Source organism: Protopterus annectens, chromosome 9.part0, assembly GCF_019279795.1.
Source record: "Protopterus annectens isolate FY-2018-M chromosome 9.part0, PAN1.0, whole genome shotgun sequence".
Classification (NCBI taxonomy): Eukaryota; Metazoa; Chordata; order Ceratodontiformes; family Protopteridae; genus Protopterus; species Protopterus annectens.
This window is the reverse complement of record NC_056743.1, coordinates 1056610917-1056637211: the sequence shown is the minus strand read 5'-3', so window position 1 is coordinate 1056637211 and position 26295 is coordinate 1056610917. Positions and strand designations below refer to the sequence as shown.

The 26295-nt window shown below is 36.1% G+C and overlaps 1 protein-coding gene across 2 annotated transcripts in view; it reads left to right on the top strand.

The window, feature by feature from the left end:
- The first annotated feature begins 3116 nt into the window (after positions 1–3116).
- Positions 3117–26295, top strand: part of TESPA1 (thymocyte expressed, positive selection associated 1) — a 280218-nt gene continuing 257039 nt past the window's right edge. Inside the window, exon 1 of one of the 2 annotated variants that reach the window (XM_044083864.1) lies at positions 3117–3240. The gene's annotated coding sequence lies outside the window, so the exon portion shown is untranslated. Of the gene's footprint in view, positions 3257–26295 lie in introns of both variants that reach the window. The other variant, XM_044083863.1, reaches the window with a different exon arrangement.

The window sequence follows — 26295 nt, the reverse complement described above, 5'->3', positions numbered from 1 at the left end:
CCTGGCTGTAGAATTTAATTTCATTGTGTGTTTCTTTTTCTTGATGGACTCTTCTTGGCTGCCCACAAATGTGCATGTCTAATAAACTGACAAGTGTCGTGTTTAGAGTAGGTGGATGTCTTTGTTTACTTGTTCAATAATACTTGTGACAATTCTGAGTTGAAATGTTTGTGATTGGAGGGGCCAATTGTAAGTGAACTGTCATTTAGAAAGCTGCAGCTCTTTGTAATCTTAGTTTGAAAAAGGTTAACTTCGACTTAGTTTGCGTACATGCTCATTTCTAAACATACTTACAAATCTGTTAAAACAGTGAACAAATAAAGTAATGGTCAGTAGTACAACAGTAATTTCGTAATATGATAATAGAATTAAAAAATATAGCTACGTTTAGAAATATAGAAATAAAACAAAAATGGCATGGAAGACATAAAACTATAAAAAGGCAGATAGAAAGTAAGGTCAAATGAGAAACTCTTCAGAGAAGAAGTAAGGAGGAGCGAGTCATGCAGGGCCAAATACACCATAACCAGAAATTCAAACACGGTTCACTAACAAATGGGAAGCTAGCATATCTTATGCTGGACTGATGTAATGTGCTGTTGTCTTAATACTACAGTAAGTAACAGAGCAGCAGGCTTTTGAAATAGCTGCAGGTAATCAAGCTAATGTTCAGTGTGCCCTAGGTATATATTAGTCCATCAAAAAGGATATCAGGGCTATGCACCAGTACAGGAATGCTTACAGGTGGAATAAAGTGCCTTATTAGGGCAATGGGACATGAGGATTTGACAACTCAGTGCTGGCCCTTAAGGGTTAATCTGTCATTAGAGCCCAAATTACACCCCGCCTAACATGAATTCCAGCTTTTTTCAAAGTAGATGATGTTGAGAGATAAGACTGGAGCACATGAATCCCCCAGGTTTGCAAATATAGCCATGGCAACCATCTTCAAGGTACTGACCTTCAAGCAACTGACTACCATCCAATCATGACTGCATTCCAAGGCATCATATAGTTTTTTAATGCCCCACATACATTCCTGGAGACAGGAGAGATAGAGCTGCATGTCGCCTACACAAAAATGATAGAACAAACCTTTCATTCATATAACATCTCTGAGAGGAAGCATATATAAATTGAACAATAATGGTCTAAGGTGGAAACCTATGAAACACCACAGATGACAGAGTATGAAGTAAAGGAATTTACCCCTGACACATGAAGAGGTTAAAGGCAAGCCAACCCAGAGATATGCCTGTGATACTGCAATACATTTCTAATCAAGTATAAGTTCATAGGTGAATAGAGGTGAAGACATTAACCATTACTCCAAACCCATAATCCACAATTATCCATGATCCTCTGTATCAAATTTATATTCACAAAGATGTAAAGGTTTGAATTTAGGTTGCCAGTGGCTCAACTAGAATCTATGCAAATAATTGGTAGCCAGCATGCCATATTAACCCATCTAGACATGGCATCCTCTATGCATCCATGATACATGCGAGAAGCCAAGTCACTGATTCATGCATGTTATCACTTTTATATCTAGCATCTGACATACATGTAATGAAGGCACCCTTCCAAAATTCATGTGTAAATGTCAAACAGTTTTGAGCCTGTACTTTTCAAAATGCTGTTTTCTCATCATGAATTTACAACAGACTGGGGAAAGAAAATGCTTGATTTTACAAAACTCCAAATATTTCCTTTTTTTTTGTCTCCAGTGTGCGACATCTTCAGAGTTAATTTTATAGGTTTGCAGAATATTCTATTGCTTCATAACATTCCAATTTTATTAACAAGCAGCTGTTATTTTGTAATTTTGCTTGGATGTATTTGAAACTTTTGACCCACATCATAATGAATGGAATGTAAATGAACATGTATATTTGCATGATAGTGGACATGTACACAATGATTGCTGAATCATCCATTCATTGATTCCAGCTAGCCACTGGTCATCAAGGCAAAAACAGGAATGATGAATGTTACAATCTTAAACCCCATGCAGAGTAATGCATTTTTCAAGTGGGTGATGAGTTGGAATAACTTTTAGATGGTGAGCTGGCCATTAAGTTCCTAGGTATCAGGAAGGGTAGACTGCTTTTCTTCATCGAAGTAAACTATTATAAGTCCATGAGATCTGGTCTCAAACGTGGTTATTATATACTGAGACAGTATATAATCTATACTAGCTGTTTAGTTTTGGATTTTTTTTTCAGGTTTTCCTGTGCTCCAGGCTGTCACCACACATCTATCATACATATCAAGGAATAAAGCTGAAAGAAAAAAAAAATACTTGCAGCTGTGGATGTAACTGCGGTGGTGCTGCAGTAGCGTTGTCGCCTCACAGTTAGACATTGCCCGTTCGATTCTCAGTTAGAGTGTCTTCTGTGTGGCGACATGCGTGAATGGGCGTTCCTTCATTGAAGGTTGTGCGTTAGGCCTGGCAAGCCAACATGTAAAACTCTACTGCCAATCATTAGCGGACCGAAGTTCCGCTGTGGCGACCTCTAACCGGGGAAAGCCGAAAGACACAAACAAACTTGCTGCTGTGGCTGTCCATGTTCCAGATATGTAAACCAAATGCATACTAGAACTTTCTAGTGTACAAACAGACTAAGAGATAACAGTGAGCACCTGCATATAGCTATGCAATCAATGAAGCCAGAAAGCCCAATGAGCATTTAGGTAATGGGTCATACTTGTACATGGCAAATGAACTTCCTCAAGAAACAGAGCAAGCTATCCATTTTCATTTAAGAAGAGATCTGAAAATGATCTTTTGAAGCCAGCATTGAAATCCTAGCAGTGCTTACCAATTTATTTGCTGACCATCATCATTTCTTGCATTTGTGTAAAAGAAACTATGACTCATTACTTGAGAAAAGTGGATGAAGTACTTCTCTTGAGCAGACAGTACAACAAATCAGTAGTGAGTCTAGGGCTTTCCCTCAAAGTATGTATGCAAGACTCTGACTGGGTAGGCAAGTTAATGCCTCAGAGGATGTGGGAAGACAGTTGCGGTTATAGATATTTTTTTTTCTTAAAACCTGCTTCCTCTATTTGATATTACGTTAACGTCAGAGCAGTGACATGCAGTACAGAGTCGTTAGGCTGATCATCTTAGTTCGAGCTCAGAGATGGAAACTACACCATAGTAACTAATCCAGGGAGCAGACACTTGACCTGTGATGAAACCAACAGATCCAGTAAGACCTACACTTCAGCAAGGTACAATGGCAGCTGTGTGAGTAGGACATTTCTCTTATTATTCTGAAGTTATGGCAAGTGCGAAACAGAAAGGAAGTGCCTTTAAATATCTTGATTCACTTACAAACAGTTTACAGAGAAATGGTTTCTGTGTTTGAGTGTTGGAAATCTAAAACAATAATAACTGTCTCTTAATTGTTTGATGTACAGGATCATACTGAAGGCAGTTTCTGGGGAATAAGCAGTTATATTATACGACAGGAACTACAAAATGTATTAAAAGTGAAAGACTTCAAGTACAAAACAGCATAATGTTTTATTTACATTTTAGGATTTAATAAGCAGAAAGGCTATTGTGTAATTATTTGACATACATTTTAAATGACCAGTTTTATGGTTGCATACTCTAAAATATAAGCTACTTTGAATGACTGTATGTAACCACGTATTGGTAAACATAATGAAACTGTACAAACAGTATCTCAAATGGCAGTTTGCCTGTGCTGGTTTGCATCCCACACAGAAGAGAAGAAAACTTACCATATTTATCACGGTGATGCTCTAAACTGTAAAAAAAACATTTATCTGCACCTTAACATGCAAGTCTGGTATGAAATCTAACTAATCTGCTGTTGAATGCCCTACATTTAATGATATGTTCACTTAAGTTTGAGTAGCATACCATTTGAATGATGCTATAGTCCTTAAGTAATAATTATCCTGTAAGTAACATTTCAAATTTTTTAACCATGCTTATTTAATCCTGACATTTTAAAAATTGACATAAGTTCACATACGCTAATACAAAAGACAAATAAACCACATTTAACATTTGCATCATGATTATAAAGTGTCTGTCTCTTAAAAAAAATATGTGGAAAGTTTCACAATACTTTTGATGAGAGTTTACTGCTGTATGGTTTTGTTATGCAGTTCCCTGCTATCACATGTCAGACAAAACTTATTCAACTTCCAATCAATTTATGGCTACCTCTTCCTGGTGACCTGTTATCTCTTCTGCATAGTGACAAAGCATTCTTACCAGAAAGCAAATACCAGTTCTTCCTTTGAATTCTTCCATCACTTAAGAAAGTCCCAAGAAGGTCACTAACTCATGCCTCTGCATGAATGTACAAATGGTGACAAAATAATAGAAAAAGACAAGGCTAAGCTGACTGACCACACACAGCTGAGCGGTCTAAATGCCCACTCCACTCACCTCTTCCGATCCAACACAGTATGCATTAAATCCTCAGTGTTTCACACAGACTCAGACCTGGCAAAGGAGTCAGTAACCTCACTGCTTTATCACTGAAGAAATGCTTTCTGCATTCCACATAAAATCTATTACCTTTTGAATTACCTGGCATACCTGCACCTGTGCAACTATTTTTTTGTACAAAGATGCATTTGAGATTCTTGTACAGAGTTGATAAAACTTAATGCTCAGTAGATTAGTACTGAAGAATGTCTGGACCCAGCCACAAAGTAGTTTGTTATAAAGTACTCTACAATGGAACTGGATACTCTCACATTTCTAGGTTAAAGGACTGAAAGCAATGAAATTCCCTTCACCAGTGATAACTTTATTAGAATTTGACAACTCCACAGGGGAAAACATGGCAGCGAATGGAAGGCAAACAATTGATTGAGTAATGTATAATTACACTTAAGGTATACACAGACAGTACCTATCAGAAAAGTATCAAAACTAGGTGCATTTTATGTTTTCATTAAAGGTCCACATGAAGAAACAGCACCTTAGAGTTCTGCACTCCAATTTCGAGACGTGCTTCTGAGATTTGGACATAAAAAAGATATAGGAAGTAGCTTAGCTGGTATCATGAAAGGGAGGTTAGGATTATGTACTAGCTGATGTCATGGAACTAATCAAACAAGTGGGGTGGAATGCGAACACACTGTACTTCCTATATGCATTCTCCAGCGGTGCTCAAACGACCCTCCCAAAACTTCCAGAGATCATCATTTCTGATGCTGTACAAATGATTCTGTTCATACTAAGAATTACAGCTGGAAAAATAGATTATTCTATTTTTATTGTTTACTTAATTCAATAACTGTTCAAAAAGATCCCAAAAATAATACATTTCAGGATAGTGTTCTCCTAACAAGTTTTATGACTTATTGTATGAACAACATGCAATATTTCCAGCTGAGCAAGAAAAAATGTAACCCGTTGCTAAGCCCAACAGACAGAATTTCCAAACTGTTCAACTAAGATCTTCTAGTCCAGGCCATGACTCCCCATAAACACCTTCTCTACTAGCATGGTGCTCCCTCAAACCAAGTAATATTCAACGCTTCGCCCTGCACAGAATGTACACCTATTACAAATACAAATGCTTTTGTTTCATTTAATATAATATGATATGCCCCTCACTGCTTTTTATTAGGGGGAGGGGACTTCTGAGGATGAGATAATGGATGGTGACCATTAATCCATGATGGGGGTGGAGACAAACGATCTGTGACTGAGAAATGCCAGAGAGGTAGAGACATTGCAATACAGAGAGGTTAATAAGGCCATTAAATAGCTGAATGTGGGTAGCCAAGGGCAGAAGCTTTAAAAGTACTTCACTGAGTGTGTTTTTAGGCCTATAGGTTTCTTCTTAGTGGATGTTTTAGTATGTTTACTGCAGAACCGCCAGATTATCAAGAGATCTAAGAAATGAGAAATCATTTAGCCTACAACAATGGACTGGATGTGAGAAGCAGTACACAAAACTGCATTCTTTTTCCAGTGCCTATCTGACCATGTCCAGTCCCTGGGCCAGGTTTTTCAACACATCAAATAAAAGTTTTATTCAAAAATGTAAGACACACTTTTCTTATTTCTAAGGCTGATCATCACTGGTTTGGTAGAGCCATAAAATCTGCATTGTATTCGCTATCAATCAAACTGCATGATTTTTCATTAATAATTTGAAATAAATATAATGAATTTACAATCTTGAATTTTGCACAGATTACCTGTATTATTCTCTGTAATTTGTGCCATTTAATGTGGTAACTGCCACATAACAATCTATCAAAAAGATCACAGCTATGATGTTTAAGACCCCCTCATTTCTTACCAAGCAATTGTAAATAATTTAGCTCTCACAAAGCCATGTGACTACACTAGTAACCACAAGAATTTAATCAGTAATTACAGTACTGTTAATAATAATAATAGTAATAATAATAATAATAATAATAATAATAATAATAATAATAATAATAATAATAATAATAATAACACAGTATTTAAGCTTATTTAATCAGCAGTGTTTTTTAAAGCCATTTTTTCTTCTTACCAATTTACATGACACTATATGAAACAGCCTTTACAGACAGACACACACACACACACACACACACACACACACACACACACACACACACACACACACACACACACACACACACACACACACATACATATCTAACAAAATCACTTTGGTTAAAGAACATTTGGCACTTTCTAAAAATAACAGTTCCTTGATTTCTGACAGTATTACTGGATTATTGTTGAGAACAGACAAATCCCACCTAGCAGGACTTTTCCAGTAATTCTTCTGTCAGAAACATTCCACTGGTTACATCCCTTAGGTGTATAGACTATTTACTGCGGTTCCCTTCCATAAAGGTAGTCCCTCTGTAGACAATAATAATTACAGGCCTAAAAGTCTCTCCAGTATTATTTAAAATGCTCTGCAGCATAACTATAGCTGAAATAATAGACAATGATATAGGTGAGCTTACATTCCTCAGTACACAACAGTCTTTTGTAAAAGATAGATCACACCTGCTCAGCCTGGAAGAGTTATCTGAAAGGGATACTGAGGTCATGGGTAAAGGGTAGATAGTCTACACTGCCTATCTAGAGCTTGCTAAGGCATTTGACACTATTATTTATGTTGTGATTATTGACAAACTCTCCAAAGTCGACACTAAACTACACATGGTTCACTGCATAGGTATTAGATATCTGATAAAACCCATACCATTAATGTAAGGAGTATTTGCTCCAGACAGAAAATCATCACAAAAAGTATCCCAAAGGGCTCTGTTTTGTTCTCCTACCCTTTGGTATATACTTCTCTGACATGAAAGATGGTATCAAGGGACAATGCCCAACTATGTCTGCAGCTCATTGCAAATTGGAGGTGGTTAGCAAATCCTTTTCTGACCCTTACCAAATAATTCTCTTAAGTCTCAGAACCCTTATTGTCTCTGATAGACATAAAGCACTACCCTTCTACTCAGTGCCATACAGACTCCAGATGGGTTATCTCTGCTTAGCCATCCATTCTATGAATGACTCATAACTTATAGGTACATAGATTAGTACTAAGCTAACTGCCCTTGTGAGCTATTTTAAGCCTAGCCAATTATGCCTTGTGAGACTCAAACCCTGCACCTTGTGTTTGTAAGGCAAACACCTTAATCATTAGGCCACCCTCCCAACCCTCTTTCAATTCCATCACCTAAAGAGAAACTTAGAATAGCAAGCACACTCTCTAGAGACCTAAACCTTTATTGCCACATCAATAACACCACATGACATGACAGGTACCAAATCCAATATGGGCCTCATTTGCATCTGAAGTGTTTCTCCCTGGGCCTCCACTAAAAATGGGCTCTGTCCCAGTTGGGCTTTCCAGGTAAACAAATGTTAAATAAATAAAATAAATACATTTTGGCAATAGACTGCCCTTGTAGATCAAGTTGATTTCTTCATAACCAACTTATAAAACCAATCTGAATGATTAGATAAGTGAATGCAAACTTTCACCAGGGATTTATGGGAAACATCCACTGTGAGTATCCCAGCAGTATTTGGTGATATGGCTGAGCTTCCTGATCGTTTGCTTGGATGTAAGTTTTAGTTGGACTCTATGGACATATAAGTACTCTCCTTACCTGTGAAAATTACTATAAGTACATTTTACAACTAGTGAAAGAAATTAATCCAACTTCTCTACACAATCTTTCTGCCAAACACCTGCAATCTGTAGCAGACACATGAAGTACTAAAAGGCCCTAAACTTAACTAAGATTCACATTCATACCTCTCAACCTCTTAGAGCAAAAAATCAGGAGAAAGCCTAAAATGATGCAGAAGGATATGGAGTCTTAAACTCAAATGTCTGTCATTATTTAATGACTTCAATTCACAGCTATTTGCCAGAAAGGGACAGATTTTAGGGGAAGCATACCAAAAATATGAGGCAAAAATTTGGACATTCTGCGAAAATCTGTACAGTTGAGAGGTATGTTCACATCTGATCTAAAAGTTATAGTCTGACTGGTCAATGTTTTCTTTCTTTCCCTCTGTATCCCTTTCTACAGTCAACCTACGATAGAAAAAGACTATTCAAATCTGGGTATTTGGCAAAAGTTCAATGTGTCGGGGGCAGGAGCAGTCACAGTCTAATAACTGGTTTCAGAAGGGTCACTTGTAGCTTCTATAATTACTCTTTTTCACAGCTTTGAAAGTAATACCCTAATACATTTGCCCTGAGTCTTAGTACATCAAACCTTGCTGACCATCCCTTTGATAAACTTATAAAAATCAACTAAGAAAAAAACACAAAGGAACGGAGAACTGTACTCAACATGTTTAATAAACTAAAAAACAATAAAGAATAAATACTCATAAAGTGCTTTTCGTCCAGCTCTGTAGCCGGAATTCATCAGTCTAATGAAATCTGGCTACAGAGCTGAATGTAAAGTACTTGACGAGTATTTATTCTTTATTGTTTTTTAGTTTAGTAAACGTGTTGAGTACAGTTCTCCATTCTTTGATGTTTTTTTCTTAGTTGGTTTGTGTTGTTTTGGCTATTTTTGTTTGTTTAAACTTATAAAAATTATATGATAGTCAGTGCTTTCATTCTAATGTTATCTTATGTGGGTTTGGGACAATCTCTGACAAATGCTATATCTAGTTTTCTTTCTCTCTGTCTCTTTCTATATACATTACCTACATGCATACACATACCTATATATATATATATATATATATATACATATATATATATATATATATATATATATATATACACATTTATATCTATATGTAGTTGCAGGTCAAAAGAGCAAATCCTTTTTAGTGCTGCAAATAAGAGCAACTGTCATATGAGTGAATGTTCCTGTTAATGGTGTTCTAACCAGCTGCATTTTGCTCAAGATTGAACTGCAGAAGGGTCAGGGAATTTGCCCTTAGACCATTGTTGTGTGATCGAGGAGTTGTTATATATAATTAGCAGGATCACTATTTTTCATTTGCTGCTGCTTATGTTCGATATTTGATGAGGTATTCACACACACACACACACACACACACACACACACACACACACACACACACACACACACACACACACACACACACACACACACACACACACTTCAGTTGTCAGCATTAATGTAGTTTGTAAAATCTGAAGGGGATGTTGAATTTAGCCAGGTCATCATCACTCACTTTAATAGAGTTAGCATAATCTCTGAATATCAAGTTGGAGGAGGATGCTTCCATCTTCAGTTTTATTGTGAATGTGACCGATTTATGGTCTGGTTTGACTAGGGATCAAATTACAACTGGTAGAAAACAGAGCTGTTCCATATTGGTTAAAAACAAGTCCAATATTTTGTTACCTCTAGTAGGGGTGCTGATTAGCTGTTCCAGCATGTTTGTATTTATGAAGTCCAGAATTCCCTGGGCATAAATGTAAGTAAATGTATAATTCTGCCAGTTGATGTAAAGGTAATTCAAGTCCCCTAGGAGAATGGTGTTTGACTGAATATATAGGTAGTCGATACCAGTCTGTTAGGAGAACCAAACCAGGAACCACAAAAACTTCCAAAAAAACAACCAGTTTACTGGGTCTGAAGAAAGTGCTTAATTGGTTATTAAAATAGTGTGTGATTTTACAGTCTATTAGGAGGTATGCGTCAAGGGAGACATAGACAGAGGGACCTATAGTTGGCTATGATGTGATAATGTTTTTTGTTAATCATAAGTTGGACCTGGAGGGGTTTCAGGTTGTTATTCTACCTAACAATTCTGGAGGCGAAATTTTGTTTTATGAATATAGAGTCAGACACCTTTATTGCCTTCACCTAGTGCAGTGAGCCTGAACCTGTAGTAGGCATTGAACCCTTGCATGGATGGGGTGATCTCAATGGTCTTGAACCAGCTCTCCCCAACAGTGAATATACTGCTGAATTCCAGGGTATGGATTGTCTGTAGGAAGTGGAGTTTTTTTGTTAAGGCTCCTAGCATTGAGCAGCAGTAACTTTATGTTATCCAAATTTTGTTTTGTTACGTTGGAAGCTTATGAAGAATGACATTACATAAAAAAGGCACTACGGGGTGGAAAAGGTTTTTATCAGTAGATGAAAACCTTGCAGAATAGGAGCATGCCACCCATGCAAAGCAGTTAGGGCTGTATACTATCGCTGCTCAGTCTGAAATACATGTTGGACTCCCATTAAATTAGACCAAAAACTAAGCCAATCGTTAAAGTCAGTAATCTTTTGTTAATACTGCAGCATCAACCTCAGTGAATGTAAAATGCCGGTCAAGACAAGGTTTAGACCTGTTCCCCCAGGCACATAATCCAAAAACTCCATCCTATCATTGTTTATATGGGTTTGGGAGGTAAATCACAGGTCATTTACTCCCTCGAATACTATGACTGTGTCAAATGTCTACTTGTTGTGCAAGGACATGAGTCCATGAATGATGTGGTAAATCCTATCCTCAGCAGGCAACTGACCATGCATGTGTATGGTGCATCAGTGTGCCTCACTACAACTGACCATGACCAACTTCTTGCACAGCCTGGTGAGTAGTGCATCAGTGTGTCTCACTACAACTGACCATGACCAACTCCTTGCACAGCCTGGTGAGTGGTTCATCAGTGTGTCTCACTATGGAGTCATGGATGACTAGGATGCTAGAGTGTGGGACTGTGTGGAGGTTTGCCTTACGGACTTTTGAGTTGAGACACTGTGAACTATAGATGCATGTTTTGCAGTGGATGCTGCCTGAGTTCAGTGTTTGTGAGGTTGCTGATGGTATTTGTTTATATTTAGAAGGCCTTTGTAGTTTAGTAAGGTTAAACTTAAGAACCTCAGCATATGTAGGGCTGTGGGCTTGGTCTGTATTGTGTGTGATAGGTATGGTGTGGTGTTGTACATTGCTGACAACTTGTTTTCTTTTTGTAGTGACTGGATGTGAGAGATTCACCTCCACTAACATTATATAACTACATCTCTCTCACACTCAATGTCAGCTTGTTTAAGTATTAAGTGACTGTCAGTAAACATGAGACAATTGCTACATGTAAGCTGCAGAGGAAGTAGAACCATTGGGGCTGGAGCTGATCTACTGGAGTGCTATCTGTCTAAAAGTAACAACACAAGTCAACACCCAAACAGCAACATGCATCTTAGTACAAACCAGGGGCTGTTCTTGCAACTACTGTCTATTTTGAGCACTAGGAATTACTGGAGTAGGTTGCAGAGGGAAAGTTAAGGTTCTAAGTGCCAGGGTCTGCTCAGTGCGCCTTTAAATGTAGCTGTGTGATGAGCATCACCATGTTAAAGCAGGAACATAGAACAGCACAGAAACACAAAAACAAATCAAATAAGCCTACTGGATAGTAACAAAACAGCAACATTTAAGTTTACATTTTACAATCAAAAGCCTAAAAATGGCTTTGTGCTTTCTTTAATCTCACTGGAGTTTAAACAAAGCAGTTCTGACTCAGATTACAATAAATGCCAAAACTAAGAGGGGAGCTATCAGTAACTCAGTATGAAATGCAAAAGTACCTATCAGGTGTTCTTAGGCTGGTAGATAGTCATATCCAGAGTAGAACAGATTAAATCAGTATTGGTTGCTTAGTATTACTGAGCTCTGAGCAAATGAGCATAAGGCTGCAGAAATGGGAGCAACTTACGGTTACACATTAATACAAAACATTCAAATGAACTTGCATTGTGGTCGAATCTGTGGATATCAGCAGGGAATTTAATGACTTGTATAAATTATGAACTTCCAAGATAAAATAATTATACCAAGCTGCTGCAAAGACATTAAAAGTGTCAAACTAGGAGGCAAGAAATTTTGCCAAGTTATACATTTAATTAAACTGTAGTGTCCAAAAGAAAAGTTGTTTTTTCAATATTTCTTTGGAGTACCAGTCATGATTTAATTAACTAGTAAACTAATTAATATGATGAACAATATATATAGATATAATGGATCTACTTTAAATTGTTGAAAAGCCAAAATGTCGAGTTGCAAAACAGCAAGACAAAAATGATGAAAATTTACATTCACGAACGTCCAGATCATTTTAAGTTTTCACTGTGAAAGGAGTCAGTTGGCCAGTGTGGTGAACTTTGCCCTTTTCTCCACTGTAGTGCATTCTCAGAGTTGGTATATTTAGCTGGGGGGATGGGGGTCAATGCCACCCCCAGTTGGGTGGGTTTTATTTGCTTCAGTTTGTTTTTTTAATTTTTGCTGGCCAATTGTTTACTTACAAGGGAAAATTTTGCAACAATGTGGTTGTTCGCGAATATAAACTTTCATCGTTTCTGTCTCTCTGTTTTGCAACTCTACCTTATGGTAATTTATTTTAACATAAATCCATATATGAATATATATAAATATATATATATATATATATATATATATATATATATATATATATATATATATATATATATATATATATATATATATATATATATATATATATATATATATATATATATATGGGAGCCCTTCATTTGTTCAATCTTTCAAATGTTCAAAACTCATATGGCTAACACCATATGAGCGAATGTTTGAAAGGCCGACAAATGATAGCGGAGATCCCGCTACAGTACCGGACTGGAAGATTCCCCTTTCCTGCACTGTAGTGCGATCTTGGAGTAAGAATATTTAAGTAGCAGGGGGTGTGGGGGGTGCAGGGGGGCTTGCCCCCCTGCATAACACAGTTTTACATGACATAACACAGAAATGGCGCTATTTCAGGATGTTGGTCTTTCAGAATGTCGATCATATGGTGTCGGCCATATGAAAGTTGGCATTTTGAATGGTTGACATTCTGAAGTAGAACTATATATATATATATATATATATATATATATATATATATATATATATATCTGTATGTATGTGTGTGTGTATATCCATATATATATATATATATATATATATATATATATATATATATATATATATATATATAGAGAGAGAGAGATATATATATATGATTCTACTTTGTTTGGTTGAATTTCATCTCACCCTGACCACTTTGCTGATAACTCAAATTACTGAAAACTCATTTCACTGAATCTCATTTCACTGAACGACAGTTAGTATATATGGACTTTTCAAGTACTGTAAGGCAAGTCAAATGTATATGCCTTTTTCCCTACTGCAGTGCAATCCTGGAGTTAATATATATATAGTTAGGGATGGTGTGGGGGGCACAGCCCCCCCCCACTTAGTTTGAGTACATATTGTCTTCTGGAGAGAGTTAGTCATTGGTGTTGCAACTATGCATGTCTATTGTTCAAAATGTATTGTTTTGAAGTTTTTGGTAAAATACAATATAAAACAAACAAGGTAGGGGGCTATGACCCCCTATATATATATATATATATATATATATATATATATATATATATATATATATATATACTAACTTCAGGATCACACTACAGTGGGGAAAAGGGCATATACCTTTTACTTGCCTTACCTTACTCTACACAGCACCATATATATAACCTACCATCTCTATCCTAATCAACTTCCATCACCAAAAGCTATTTCCCAACCCTATAGAAAAGGTGCTGTATTCCTCCTCTCCGTAAAAGTAGAAACTCAACTCTGTGTGGAGAACTGTATCCAGCCTCAACTTCTCAGCTTTCTCACTGATAACTACCGCCTTTCTCCTACACAGCACGGTTTCCCTCACTTTCATAGTACACGTACCACTCTACTTAGTTTTATAAAATCTGCTAACCAATATTGAAAGCTGGGAACATCTTCTCAGCACATTTTCTATATTTACCCAAAGCTTTCGGCATGGTATTGCATCACAAATTGCTTCAAAAAGTAGCTTGCCTATGAATACCTAAAATGTCACTATCTTGGTTCTCCAGCTACCTGTCAAATAGGTAAGAGGCAGTAAAATGTCAAAATGACATCTCTTTCCTTTCATTTAGAGTGGGTGTCCCTCAAGGATCCATTTTAGAGCCCTTGTTTTTCAATATATATTCATTAATGATCTCCCCTCTTAACATGTCACTATCATACAATACGCAGACGACTGAACAATATTCTGTTCTGCAAAAAGCTTAAATAAAGCAACTTACTCAAGAGACTTTCTCCACCATAGAGGCCTGGCTGTCTCATACAAAAACTGCTCCATAACCTACAATCCACTCAACTCTCACTCTTGGAGCAGTGCTATATTAAGGCAGGAAAATTTGCCACCAATAATCATTATAGGACACGTCACTGTCTGGCCTTAAAAAAACTTCAGTGGTTAGAGCGAAAGCATTACCTTATTCTTTTCTAAGTTGTCTCTTCCCACAAACACAAGCAGTATAAAGACAAATGATCTAGTTTGAAAAATATTCTCTAACTTTATAACCCAAGTAGATAGCTGAGATCCACTGACAAAATGCTATTGACTGTCACAAAAACTGACAACTCAGCTGGTGACTTTTTCCATTCCTCTCTCTCTCTCTCTCTCTCTCTCTCTCTCTCTCTCTCTAAGAAACGCAGTAAACACCAACTCTTTTAAGGCACAGACAAGAGAATACCTAAAATATACCCAGCTCTGTACATGCACAACTCTTGGATGGTAAGTGCCCTGGCCATTACTATCTCCTATTCTTACCTTTCATTAAACCCTTAGTTATTGGCCCAATATCTCCTCCTTATCCTCTCCCTCTTCTTCCCTCTACCTATCACAAAGCATTCTGTCTCACTCCTTAATATTAATCCTCCATTTTCTCCTTTTCTCTCCATCTGCCAAGTCACGTTCTATATATCTTTCTTAGCTTTTGGATGAGACTGCTATTAATTAATGATACTCTCTTTAAATGATGCATATTTGTTGATTGCCTCTATATCTCTTTACCTTTCATTTCAATGGTAGCCAAAATGTATTAAGGCGTACTTGTCAATATGGCTTTTTGCAAAGCAAGGAGAGCCCCATCTCCACTTGAGAGTTTTAATATTTTGGGAAAGGCTTGATGCTGATACAATATGCCTATGTGAAACACAGCTAAATGCCTCTTAGACCTTCTAACTTGAATGATCAGAGGGTTCAGAGATGCACAATGTACACATTAAAACAAATCTCAAGTTTTCTCTTCTAACCCCCAAACAGCAGGCCTGGAGGATGATGAACTAATTTTTATGTGAGAAGTTAGGCAAGTGTTGGTGAAGCTTGAGAACCCATATGCAAACTTCTCCTGCTGAACTTGTATATGTCCAATAAAGACCATTGCTTGATAATCTTTAGATTGGGAATTTACAGGAATAAATGGTAGGAAACGTATTGATGACAAAGTGGAGTAGAGGGCTTAGTTTTGTGACAGAATCTTCTTCTTCTTCTGTCTTTCGGCTTTTCCCAGTTAGGGGTCGCCACAGCGGAACTCCGGTCCGCTAATGATTGGCAGTAGATTTTTACGTGTTGGCTTGCCGGGCCTAATGCACAACCTTCAATGAAGGAATGCCCATTCATGCATGTCGACACACAGAAGACGCTCTAACTGAGAATTGAACGTGCAATGTCTAACTGTGAGGCGACAATGCTACTGCAGCACCACCACCGCAGTTTTTTTTTTTTTTGGCAAATGAGACTAAAACACACAATCTAGGAAAAACAGTGTGAGTATAATGCCTATCACTAGCTATACCCCAGCATTCCTTATCATGAAGCATCAAAGTCTGCTGTGTGTTCAGCCATAAGTTATGGAATATTTACTTGTCACTGTTAGATACTTCTCTGTTATCGTTAAGATTACAGCGGCACCTACTTAAAAACGCAAGATGTAATTACAGAACTTTTGGCATATAGATGCTTCTTTATGAGTGTAATTATGGTATGATATTTTAATTGCATCCTGAAGAGGGTTTAAAGAAATATGATGCAGAAATATGATGCAGAATGTGTTAAAATGTAAATAATCATTAAGGGTAAATTGAGATGAGGAACTGAAAGGATATATATATATTATAGATCTAATTTAAAAAATAATATTGATTATGTTATGATGACAGAGAATTTCAAAAAAGGAAAGAAGTGAAATAACATGGTTTATGGACCATCTAGGAAATACTGGAAGAAATAAAGAAATAATGAATGAAGGGAAAATGTAAAGGAAGCTGTCAGGAAACATGCTAATTAAGAAAGACCAAAGGGAGTGGGATGGGGGTTTTAAAAATGATTAACTATGATGGCATCTTATACTCATAGACGACTGAACAGTTTTTGGTATTTAAAGAGAAATATTAAAAAATAGTATAGGATATTTTAGAAACTATGCATAATGGATAGGATGTTTTAATATTTCAGTAATAAATTTTAAGGCTGGATTAGAAGTTGGTGGTAGAAAATATTTAGAGAAAAAATGCATTTATATGAAGAAAATAAAATGAAGATAGAAAGATTATTATGTAAGATGTTTAATTAAAGGGAGAAAAAGGACTTTCACCATATTTACCAAAAATTGCAACTGAAGAAATATTATGAAGATTATAATTAATGTTTGTGTCTTTCGGCTTTTCCCGGTTAGGGATCACCACAGCGGAACTCCGGTCTGCTAATGATTGGTAGTGGATTTTTACATACTGGGTTACCAGCCCTGATGCACAACCTTCAACGAAGGCACGCCCCATTCACGTATGCCTCCACACAGAAGACGCTCTAGCTGAGAATCAAACGGGACAACGTCTTGCTATGAGGCGACAACGCTACCGCAGCACCACCACCGCAGTGAAGATTATAATTAATAAAAAAGGTAAAAGAGTATACAAGCAGGAAGAACTAATAGAAGGCATGGCAGATTATGTGAGAAGTTTATATGGAAGTGATGTCGAGATAATGCATTGAGACTGGATGGTGAAAATAACTAACAAAACCTATGAACAAAACAAAACAAAAGAAAATAAATGAAAAACATTATATTGGAACAATTAGATAATGTGTTGCAGCCAATAAAAGAACAATTTGGACTTGGCTAATTTCTATAAAACAATACCACAGAAGGAAAGAATTACATTGATAAGCATGTTAAATAAGAGTAATGAAGTGTCAGAAGGGTTAGTGAGATTCATACAGAAGAAGGAAGACAGAGACGATAATAAATTGGCAAGTCATAACACTGAATAATACAGGGTATACAACTATTATGAAAGTGTATAAAAAAGATTGGAGGCAGTACTGAAGGAAGTATTTATGAGAAGAATATGTAAAATAAATGGTAAAAAAAGTAAGGATGGGTAACCTAATAAAATAATTGGCTAATAATATAGCAGAAGGAGGAATGCATGTAAAATTAACAGCATTTAATGTGCCTTAAACCTTTGATAATGTAAATACCATCAACTGTGGTATATTTTGAAGACATAAGGATTATGTAAAGATGTAATTAAGTTTTTTTTGACTGCACATGATACAGGATTAGTAAAAGTTGTGATAAATGGATGGTTAAGTAGAAAAATAAAGGTAGAAAGAGGTCTAAAGGCAGGGATTTCCGATATGTATGATTTGATTTACTTTTTTTTATAAATGCTGTTGCAAATACTATAATGAAAACAATAACATAATGAACATACATTATGACACAGAAGGTCATTATAATGATAATTATGATGCCATTTGTAGTAAACATAGTAATAACAAAAACTATATTATGGAAGTAGGAAGTAATAAAAGAAATATAAACATTGTCATGAAAAACTGGGTTAAGATAAAAGTAAAGGTGTAGAAAGGTAATTAATACAGAAGGTGTGTATTTTCAAAAATAGAAATTAAGGTGTTAGTGTAAGATTCGGTAGAAAATTTGATATTCTGGACTAATAGGATCATATTTCGGGCGTGTGGAAACTATTTAGGTTATAATTTAGGAAGAAACTACATTTATTTAATGTAGTTGTTTAAGAAAACACAGTATAGTAGGGGATGGAAATGGATACAGAATTGTTACAGATTATTTTGACGTTTATTTGGATTTCTCATCTAAAGACGAAAAGGGGGTGGTAAAATAAATAAATCAAGTGAAACAATTAGTATCATTACAATTACAATTAATATCATTACAATTGTACTAAGTGTTAGCATTTACAATGTATGACAATGAGTAGTGAGTATGAGGAACTGTGGAAAAAGTGAGGGCATCAAAGAGAGCAAATGAGGGTGATTGCGATGAGATGAGTGAGTATCAGAAAGTAATAGTGTTTTAGAATGTAAAGTTAGATATGGTAGGTACAAAAAAGGTAAGTATGGTATGAGAAAATAATGATGGGTCATTATTATGTTAATCAATGGGAAATTACGAATGATGAAGTTAAAAAGGCAATAGAAAAAAGGAAGAAAACGCTTACAAATAAACTATATACACACACACACACACACACACACACACACACACACACACACACACACACACACACACACACACACACGCAGACACATGCACACACACGCAGACACATGCACACACGCACACACGCACACACACACACACACACACACACACACACACACACACACACACACACACACACACACACACACACATATAGGGGGTGTGGGACAAAGTTATGTTAAAGAAGATATTATCAGAGGTAAGTAAATTAGATATGAACATAATTTTAGATGTTTATTATTTGATGGTAGATGATAGTAGGGATTGAAAGAATTAATATGAAAATATCTGGGATAGTGGTATATATATATATATATATATATATATATATATATATATATATATATATATATATATATATATATATATACTACTAGGGTAAATTTATATCTATCCATCTATGTAGATAGGTAGATAGATATAGATATTGTAAATAAGTAAACATGCATGGTTGCTGTTGGAAAATATGTGTAAATAGTGTTAATAAAGTATAAGTGGATCTTTTACATTCACCTGAGCTCTCAGCTCAGGCATCTGGGAATATCCTTTAACATCTCATCTGAAGGACAACCTACTCAGCAGTACAGTACCCCCATGATAGCATACTCAGTAGTACAGTACCCCCATGACAGCATACTCACCCTCATTACAGCCTACTCAGTAGTACAGTGTCCCCATGATAGCATACTCAGTAGGCATCAGAAGTAGCTCAAAGGACAGCTAGTGAAATGATAAATGGTATGCAGTAAAAGTCATATAAGCAGATGGCTGAAGACCTGGTAATATATTCCTTAGGAAAAAATCTGACTAGAAGTTAATTAGGTATATAGCATGTGATGAAGATGAAGGTGATAATCATAGAGGCTTGAGATGGAGTACTTCATTAGAAGGGTGGCAAATGCTTGGAACAACACTAGAGTTTGTAATTGGCAAACAACATTAATCATAGACGCATCAAAAGGAGAAATACCTTCTTTCCGTTCAAATGAATGTATGTCTTCCCCCAGCAAACTAAAGTAGCATTTATGGAAATGGATCACAGAAATAAGTCTGGAAATCATAATGTGAGTTCTTGGGCATCTGCATGTTTTATTGAATTGCATTACAATTGGCATTCTCTGTGTTCATGACCTGGGAATATGCACCAAGCCGTCATTACAGAATAATCAGCCGGAAGCAATACCGAGTGGATAGATAAAGTGACTTTTCTAGTGAGAGGCTCATTTACCACATAACTGCTGGGGAATGTCCAGTGACTGTGTGTGGTTACCTATGAATTTGGAGGGAGGTAAACTGCATGGAAATCCCATTTAGTAAAGTGCCATAGTTGCAGTACCAGTTCCTAGAACTTTTCCCCTGTACTGAGCAGAATGAAACCGCTGCTAAAGATTATGCACTCTGTTGTGTGTAGGGTTGTAAGACTGTTAAGTAGGCCCTATTTCTACGAAAATAAGTTCAACAATATGCTTTGGCTTTGAAAAACAAAATGATAATGGGCATTCTGACCCCACTACACCCAAACATAACAAAACAAACCCTAAGGTAACAAATGCCTACAAGAAATGCCAGTACTGAGTTTGGTATATAAACTGCCAATAAAAAAGCTGCCAACTCAGAGTATGCATATCAGTGTACCACCATTCAATGAGCAATCATTCATCAAAAACATTTCACAAGGTGACTGAAACACATTGTACTATGCAGCAGTAAGTAACTTTTTAAAATAACTTGATATTTCAGCTTGCACTTTGTTTCATTTCAGTAAGAACGTACATGACTTGGTGCACCATGCAATGTGAAAAAATAAACAACTGAGTTAGAAATACAAAACTTATGAGTTGAATCATTTTTGTCCTTAAACAACCTTCTCCTGCTTTTGAAAGTACATTAGTGTATGCCACTTTCTGACTGTGTGCCACCTGCCATTTTTTCCCCGAACCCTAAAGTAGTATATACATCAGAAATTGCAAATATCAAACATCCCTTGGAGATATATATATATATATATATATATATATATATATATGTGTGTGTGTGTGTGTGTGTGTGTGTGTGTGTGTGTGTGTGTGTATGTGTGTATGTGCGTTTGTATACACCCCCTGGTAATTATATACATATATATATATATATATATATATATATATATATATATATATATATATATATATATATATATAAACTCTGGACAACAGTGGGGAAAGGGCATATTTCATTTTCAATATTTTGAGATTTTGACATTTTGGTGTTTCAGAATTTTGTTGCATCAATCAAATGTCAGGGATCTGTATATATAAAATATATATATATGTATATATATATATATATATATATATATATATGTGTGTGTGCGTGTATGTGTGTGTGTGATTTACCCCATTACACAGTTGTGATGGCTTATTATTCATTTTATGTACTTGCATGCTGATCAGTAATCCTATTGACAAGCTACTCTGTGGCAGATGAAAATCACTGAGTAATTTAATCAAATCTTGAATCCAGTCACTTTCTGGCTTAGCTACTCATTACAAGGCAAATGATGCAGTGACCTGCTGGGAAGTAAGAGTTTAAGAAAAGGTGGATGGGCACAACTGGCTGTCATGCCTTTCACTGTCTTCTAAGAGGAAATGGGGTGCACAGAATACAAAGCAAGTTTCAATTTGGATTTCATATGACCCAAGTCATGCAGTATGATATTTCAGCTTGCTGTTTGTTTTATTTCAGTCAGGCCATACTTGGGACAGTGAGTTGATACATAGTATGTATATCGATAAATGATAGCACATCTGTACAGCAACAGATTTATACTAGTTTAACTCCTACTTCATAGAATCCATAGTCACTCTAACTCAAAAGCAATACAACTCAAATCAAACTCCTCCTCTCTCACCTCCCCATAATAATGCTACTTTCTCTCTAAAGCCTGTCCTTACCTCATTTTTCAAATTTTTGCTGTCTAAACTTAAGCCCTGTTTCCCCTCTGTAGACAGACTACAAACTGAATTTTTAAAACTTGCATCTAATGCCCTGTTTTCCCCCTGTAGATAGACTACAAACTGAATTTTTAAAACTTGCAGCTAACTCCTTAGCCTACCCAATTTCCATACTGATGAACAGGTCAGTCAAAGAATCTGCAGTCCCTTCCTTCGGGAAACAGTTCTATGCTATATCACTTCACAAAGGTGGAAACTTGCCAAACTGATGAACTGCAGGCCTATAGCTATGCTGTCACCTCTTTCAAAAATAATAAGAAATGCATAAATAAACAACTTCTAGATTACCTCCTACATGAAAATCTACTCTTCCCTTCCCAACATGGACTTGACCCATACCACAGCACAACCACTGCCTTACTCTCAGTCACTGATACCATTATAAAAGCCAGGGGAAACAATAAGTTGGTATCCTCCGTCTTTCTTGACCTCTCCAACGTCTTTGACACAGTCTCTCACACTAAACTTCTCTCCAATATGTCTGCTCTCACTTTCTCCAACCCTACTCTCAAATGGTTTTCCAGCTAACTTTCTAATTGATAGCAATAAGTTAAGTGTCTTTCTACATCTTCCCAATTCCTCACAGTTAATGTGGTGGGTACCTCAAGGCTCCATACTTGGTGCTATACATTTTAACACCTTTATAAACAACCCCATTTATCCTGCCCTCAGTCCACACTTATAAAATATGCCAATGACTCCACTATTATCTGCTCTTCTGACAATCTGTCATACCTCCAATCCTTCGCCCAGCAATCCTTTAACTCAATTGAAAGATGGCTAAATGACAACCAACTTCAACTAAACCCCCCCAAAAAACTAACAATACTATTCCTTCCAAAAACTAAACCTCCATCATAACTCAACCTTTACTATCACATGCCTTGATAATACCAAGACAGAAATAGTGCCATACACCAAACTGCTTGATGTTATCATTGATGGTCAACTTAAGTTTGAGCTCCAAATCCAAAACTGTATGAAAAAAATCATCAGAAACTTGATTTGCTCTACAGGTCAAAAAAATCCTAACTGATGACTGTAATCTCTCTAGCTAATGCATACCTACTTCCTACTCTTCTTTATTCCTCTTCCATTTTAACCAACATAAATCCACCCTTAAAACTAAAATGGAACTATGCTACAATAAAATTTCCAGATTTGCTGCCAGTCAGCCCCTTAAGTCACACCACTGCCTATCTCTAAACAACTTAAATTGACTTGTCACACCACTGCCTATCTCTAAACAACTTAAATTGGCTTGAATTACCTCACCATCTCCTCCTCTCCAAACTAGCCCTTATACATTTTATACGTAATAAACCTACTGCCTGTCCATACATCTCATCTATCATTTCCTACTATATCCCAAGCCACTCCCTCCAGAGCTCTGACCAATCACTGTTGAATATCTATAAACCTATAAGATCCATAGGCCACACCCTATACGGTTGTACAGTGGCTTCTGCCTGTAATAGAATTCCCTTAGACATCAGACCCATACCAAATAATCATAATTTCAAAAATCTATCAAAAGAAACAATCCTCAACTCCTGTCTCTGTTCCTGCCTCCACCCCATCTAGCATATCTTCAATCCATTTCTCAACCCTACCTTGTCTGTGAATAATACTTTTCTTCCTCTCTCTCCCTATCCTACTTAGATACTACCTCTCCTTCTATTTTTCCTCACTTCTTTTGTCTATACTGCCCTCCAGCTATTTGTTACTACTCTGTTTATCCTCCCCCTTCTACTTACTCAAACACCACCTCTTTATTACTCCTATTCAAAAACTCTGCATTTTCTTCTCTGTATTCCCTTTTCTCATTGCTAACCTAGAGATACTTATCCATTACTTCTCATATATATTTTTTGGAATACTGTACTTAATTCTGTTCTGTTTCTTCTATACGTTCCTTTTCACCTAACTATTTACAGTTTCAAACTGATTTGCAGATAATACTTGCCAATGACTTATTGTACATTCCAGCTTCTCTTGTTATATTTTTCTATTCGTTGCTGACAATTTACTGTATTTGCTACTCTTGTTTTACTTCATTTTATTGTTGCTGAATCATAATTGTATATACTAAGTCTTGTTTTATTTTATTATTACCTATTTTATTTGATGCTGCAGCATAGTCAATTATTGCTGAAACTTATTTGTAATTTTTCTTCATTGTGTACTTAATTAACTTTGTTATATATCTGGAGCTTTTCTCCTCGGTCCTCTGCTGAAAATGGGCTTTTGCCCAGTTGGACTTTTCCCAGTCTACAAATGTCAAATACATAAATAAATAAATAGTATAACGGAGTTAAATGACAATTTCTGCAAGACCACCTAGTACAAAAATCACTATGTTCAAACTAGGTGAGTGCAGGGTAAACTCTTTTCACATGTAATAACAACCTCAAAGCTAAAATTAATAATTGATTTAGTAAGTATAACTTTGTGCATGGGGTGGGGGATATTCATGATCTGTTGAAATAACGTCATGATTCAAAGTTCACTTCATTTCATTTTTTTTCAGATTAAAATGGAATTCAAAATTGTGATATGTACTTTTCTTAGACAAAGGCAAAAATAAGTTTTGTGTAAAGGTTCTGATGTTCAAAAGACAGAATAAGTCATAGTTCCATTTAGAATGAGTCCAACCAACTGCCATGTGCATTTAAAGATGCAGTGTTTACCACTTATTCATTGTATCTGAAGGTTAATTTATCTTCAGAACCAAATTTCCACTTCCTACACATTCAGTCAGTCATGTCAGTATAATTTATGATTTCTTTAACCATACCTGTTAATATGTAAGTGCAAGAAATCTGGACAATGCCAAAAATAATAGGGCAATAAAGGTCCCAAAATAGGGACAATTTTTATATATTGCTCTTACAAAGTTAATATATACTAAAAGGTTTTGCATTAGCATGCATTTTCTAAAATATAGGAAGTCTGAAACTCAAATGTATGTTATTAAGTGGCACAAATCCTCAATAATTTGCCAGAAAACTCAATATTTTCAATGCATAGAGCAAACAAAAATGTGGACATTGTGCAAAAATCTGGAGAGTTGAGTGGTATGCTTTAAACCCTTTAAGAAGCAAGGTTGTATATGACTGTCCATGTGTGCTCTAGAAGTTCTAATCCTCATCAGCTGTGTGGCTTCCTATATTAGGAACCCAAAGGTGATCCTGAATCTTTGAAAAGAGATGGAACATTGAGCAATATTTTATTGTTGACAAGCAAAGCTGGAAAATTCTTCTCAATGCCTTCAGATCTGTTTCAACAATTGGTTTACTCTCTGAGGAATGTCTAATGGCATCATGCAGAAAAAAAAAAAAAAAACTTCCACTGGAGAAATAATGGAAGATAAATGTTTTAAGAAACTGAAAAGAAAATGAAGGTAATAGTGGGGTCAACATGAGTTTTGCTTACTGATTTGTAGTTATGACTTTCAGCTAGCTCAGCCCGCACTCTTTTATGTATACTGAAGCCAGGGCACATACTTTGACCAGCATGTGTCAAATAAAGTGCTGTGCAGTAACCGCTTGAAGGCTTTAACATCCATTTATAGATTATTATTGAAAACTTAAATGCAAAAAAGTTTAAAAACATCTTCTTAGTATTAGTGTCAGAGGAAGTTGCTGACCACGTACTAAAAATAGTCTGCACTGAGCTTACAGAACAGCACAGCCCTCTTCAGAGCAAGTTTCCACTGGTTACAGGCAATATCTTAGGCTGGGTCATTGCTTTCTATGGCTTGATAAGATCATGTCTGAAGCTGATGTTACAGGAAAACAAACTGATGTGAACCGCCTGAACATGTAAAAAGTCACAGTGCACTGTGCTAAAACTCCCTTTTGAGCAAGGATCTGATGTTTGTAAACTAACTGAGAGGAAATTTTTGAGTCATTGTTTTTATTACTTAATTTTTATTTTTTTTTTCATGTTTTTGACTGGGGTAGTGGACTGAACCATATTCCTCCAATTTTAGACACAGCCTAGAAGCAGAACAGTAAATAAACAGAACAAAATAATACAACAAAACAACAATTTGATCAGATTTAGAAAAAAAGATTCAGATATAACATGCAAAAACATCTGATTTTCTTATAGTATTAATGGATCAACAAAGAATATTATTTAAAAAAATAATACTGGAAGTAAGAACTGATATGCAGATTATTGTGTTTTATAATACTAGACAGTAAGGGTAAACTCACACTATAACATCAGAACTGCTGTTTTATTGAGTTATTTTTAACTTATTTCATGTATGCCATTATGGTTTTCCTGGCACCAGTACATATGTTTATTGTCACTTGATGGTATCAACAAACACAGACAACCACTAATGAAGGAATGGCATGAATCTAAGGGCTAAGAAAGATGA